The 4,747-nt window shown below is 29.4% G+C and overlaps 1 long non-coding RNA gene across 1 annotated transcript; it reads right to left on the bottom strand.

Annotated features, from left to right (window-relative positions):
• Positions 1-581: 581 nt before the first annotated feature.
• On the bottom strand, positions 582-3,663 carry LOC112720575 (uncharacterized). The gene is made up of 5 exons (XR_003162261.3): positions 3,159-3,663; positions 3,027-3,084; positions 2,673-2,757; positions 2,078-2,178; positions 582-1,033 (listed from the first exon to the last, which is right to left on the bottom strand). It is a non-coding gene; the product is annotated as an uncharacterized lncRNA (long non-coding RNA).
• Positions 3,664-4,747: the final 1,084 nt, after the last annotated feature.

The raw sequence follows: 4,747 nt of genomic DNA, 5'->3' as shown, positions 1-4,747 counted from the left end.
TATGACCTACTATGCAGAATATGTTGTTCGTTTGTAAATTTTAATTTTAGATACCGAAAGAATTATTCTAGGTTTAGAGTGTAGTTGACTTTTTTTTTGTAAACTTATATCATTAATAAAAAACTGTTAATTACAGATGGATTTATAAAGAGATTTAATTTTTATTACAGACAAACTTTTAGTTACTGATGAAATTACTAACGGATTTTATCCATCGATAAAAACTTTATCAAAAATTATTTACCGATAGATTTTTCTCTATTACAGACAGATTTTTTTTTTTTATAATCATCCCATTCATTTCGCTAAACACGGCAGATTTTTTATAAATTTTTTATCGGTAATTAACGTCAAACTTTTTGACAGATTTTCTGTTAGTAATTAAAGTCTAGAAAAATATTTATAACTCTGCATATAGATGGATTTTCCGTTTGTAAATCCGTCAATAAGGTAAAATAAAATTTGTTTTTTAGATTTTTTCATTCCAAAATAAATCTATTTTCATACAAAATAAATATAAATTTAATCAAGACAAATTTTTATCTAAACTTCGTCTAACTTGTATTAGAACATTCATAGTATTTCAAAAAATAAACAAGTTCATCGTATTATCAAATTAGAAAAAAAGTATTATAAACAAGCAAGTCAATTCAAAACATAAACACAAATATATTGATACATCAACTATAATCCTCAGTATATTGTTCAATCATACTAAAAATATCAGCTATAATCTCAATATCATCTTCATCCTCATCAACATCATAGTCCTCCTCCGAAGAGATTGAGGGGTGGCAGCGACATCGGTGGTAGTGGAACAGCACTGAAACCACTTGACGCCTTAACCTTTTTGTAATAACTAACATAAGCCTCATTCCATCTCTTCTATTTCAGCTTTTTCCTCTTGATATAATCTTTCTAAATTGGTGATATAATCTTTCCAATCCATTGCCTTTACATCAAATCCAAATTCCCTTTTCTCTCTTCTTCAGACATGCTTTCCATTAATCTTTCTGTGTTACTGTTATCAAACCTGTATTAAAAAAAATAATTGGTTTCATGTCAGTAATCTAGTCTAGAAAAGTGTACTATTCACTTTGATTTTTACCTGTAAACCTGAATTATTAGGTATGGGATACAATATGATATAATGCAGATACAAAGATATGATAATATTTAAAAGTTACAAGAGACAATAAAGTTTTCATATAACATCTAATGAAATTGGTAAAATAATTAGCATAAAACACAATTTTTTATCTAAGAGCACATTACTAATATCATTATTAATACAATTCAGCTACTGTTAAAATTTTCTTTCATAATTTCATTATTCATCAGAACCAATTCTTTCTTTAAAGTTAATTTCCTATATTTATTCTATAAAATAATGCATATATGCTTTATATTTCTTTCATCGAAATATCTGTAGAACTAGAGCAATTAAGAATGTATCCATTTTACCCCTTTTCCCAGAGGATTCCTAGAAGGAAAAGACCCAATTGAATCAAGAAATAAAACAGGAACAAAAGATCTAAAGAAAGAAGCCAAAGGGCATGAAACATGAATGAACTTTTACATGAAACTCTGGTGCTCTGTAGTTTAATGGCCTCAATCTACTATAGTCTTTTTGCCCTTCACCACCACACACAATAAACAAATAAAACATCAATCATAAAACTGTAGCCAAAATGTTCAGAAACCTTTAAAATAAAAACACTAAAGTTATGGTGTATTTATTTTATCTCGTATACTAGGCCAACACACTCTTGTTCCCTATAGATAAAATAAGTACAAATAATCAAGTATAAACTATTTCTTAAAATACGTTTATAAACCATTTCTTAAAGATCAAGTATGAGCAATAAATATCTACCCAAGTAAATATCTAAGAAGTGCAAACTGGAACTCCTCCTGCAGATAAAATTCAGCCTAATCATCTTAGAAAACTACTTAAATGTGAAGAAAATTCAGTAATATAAATGACTCTTATTGGTAATGCAAAAAGAATGGTGTTATTGCACAAAAATGAAAATACCATGTGAATTAAGCCATCATCAATAATTGCACTACTTACCTTTTTGTACAATTCAATATTTTTCTCTGAGCACCATCAGCAACATATTGAACTACTGAATCCAAAAACATAGAAGGTGAACTATACGGATCAAGATCAACCTGAAAATACAGAAACACAAAGACCATAAAAACTTATTGAACTTGCAAAAAAAACAAAAAGGAAACTTAATTAATTTGCTTCAAATAGAAAAATAGAATGAATTTAGTTGTTATTGCAGGGTCACAAGTCAGGGACCAATCTTATATAGATGTTGAACAATAACACAAAATAGTTTAAGAATCATTTTCAATGGAAAATTCATTTAAAGTATAACTGACCCAATAATCAAACCGAAAGCATTAATTATTCTTCAAGATAACAAATCACAGCATGGGAATCCAAAGTGAAGGTAACATGCAATACAATGAAAATGAAGCAAAATATTGATCTTAGAAGAAACACCACTTAGAGTACCTCCCATCCACCAGGTAACAAGATACCGATACATCACTATGCGAATTAACATGTTTATGCATATATGAGATCATTAATCATACAAGATGTTCACATGAGAAGGTGAATCAGCAAAGTTGAATTGAAATCTAGAACCAACCTGCACAAGTTCCAAGTAGTCCATTCGATAGAGCTGATCACCGCACACAATCAAAGATGTCCTCTATATTTTTATGCTCAGCATCCTAAACAAGCTCCACAAAGTCAATCATAGTTCTAAATGATAGAATGACACTAAGGTAAACCATTTGCCTCTCAGTTCATAACAATTGCAGCTATAATAGCATTCCAATAATCTTATTGGCACAAGGACTATTCTGCTAAATGCACCATTTTATTAGCAGAAACAATTATGTCAAAACTAAAGCAAGAGTATGATAAACCTAAAATTCGCTTAGAAAATTTGAGTCCTAAGGTTTATCATGAAGAACAGAATCACAAAATTAGAGTATACCTGAAATTCGCACAAAAATACGAGCAACCGTTCATAAGTATTACATTTCTCACTCCATCTGTAATAAGAAAAAATAAGTCCCTAATTAAAATTAGCTTAAAAATTTGAAGAGTTGAGATTAGAGATGGTTACGAGAAGAACTGAGAGAACTATTTGAGATTAGATAAAAGAGACGCCAGAGGAAGCATATGCGATGAGAGTGGCGGCAGATAGAGCTCGTGCGACGAGAGCGGCGGCAGAGAGAGCTTGTGCAGCGATAGCAACGAAAGGAGCCGACACGACGAGAGCGGTGGCGGAGAGAGTTCTGCAACGATGGCGACGAAGGAAGCGGACCTATAACAACCCGAATTTTTTTAAATAAAATAATAAATTATGAATAATTTATTATTTTATTTAAAAAAATTATTTTTTTAAAAGTAATTAAATTAAATTTTATGATATTTTAAATTTAAAATTTATTAAAATTTTTAAATGATTTTTATTATAATAAAATATTTTAAAAAAATAAAATTATTATTATTATTATTATTATTATTATTATTATTATTATGAGTTCAAAAGAAAAAGAAAAGAGAAATTAAATGGCCGAATGCCATAAGAGAAAGAAAAAACCCAAGCCAAAGAAAAGAAATAAGATGGCTTATATGTATACATGAGTACATATATATAACCTAAGCATGATACCTAATCATTTCCATTATATTAATCATCACCATCAACGAGCTATTAAGGGAATAAAAGAAAGAAATGCAAAATGTGACTTATAAGCATATATGTATATATATATTTATGCATGACACATATTTCATTTTATTTAATAACCAATGACATCTAAACCACCCCATGTGTAACATTTTTTCTAAAGCATGATCATTAGTACCTAATCGGCCTTGTATGCTTCATTTTTGGGTAATGCAAGAGAGAAAGAACCGAGAGAGCGAAGAGAGAAACCGTGAACTTCCCAAAAGCTCCCGCTTTTGATTTTTTTGTAGTCCGTAACTTAGATAAAAAAATCTAACTCGATAAAAATATTCGTATCTTTTTTTTTTTACAGGTTGACGTTATTTTTGTTCGGTAGAAATTGATAGAGACGTAACTTCCTTTTTCTTTGAGGTTCGGCCAGTTGGTGATTTTGGTGGTGTAGCCGATTTCTTACGTTTCTTTCTTCAGTTATTCGGTCAAAAAGTTTTTTTGGAGCTTCAAGTATTTTAATTTCGTATGGAGATAGGGTTTCGGTAAATTCTCAATTAACAAATGTGTATTGAATAAGTGATTTGATGTTGTGATTGATTATTGATTGAGTTTGATTGAATTTATGTTGAATTTTTGTAATATATTGATGTATTTAGGAAGTTTATGGCTTGGCTGTGATGAAACCAGCAAGGACCAAATTGTTTTGGTGAGTTTTGGACTGAAATATCATTGAGGATGAAGTAAAAATTGGTGAGGTGTAATGGCCGAGAGATTAAATTAAAAATTACGAAGAATCGATAACCGAAAAACTCAAAAACAGATTAAAATACAAGTAATATTTTGAAAGAAAAGAGCTAAGGGTTTCGATTTTGGTATAAGAGGAAGATTAGTATTTAAACTTTATTTTTGAAGGGTAACATTATATTTGTATATAAAAAATCGAGGTATAATTTGAAATTATATAAGTTTTCGGGTCTTTTGGATAATAAATAAAGTAGGGGTAAAAATGAGTATTTTATAAAAGATCA

This window comes from Arachis hypogaea, chromosome 11, assembly GCF_003086295.3.
Source record: "Arachis hypogaea cultivar Tifrunner chromosome 11, arahy.Tifrunner.gnm2.J5K5, whole genome shotgun sequence".
Taxonomy (NCBI): domain Eukaryota; kingdom Viridiplantae; phylum Streptophyta; class Magnoliopsida; order Fabales; family Fabaceae; genus Arachis; species Arachis hypogaea.
This window is presented reverse-complemented; position numbering and strand designations above follow the sequence as displayed.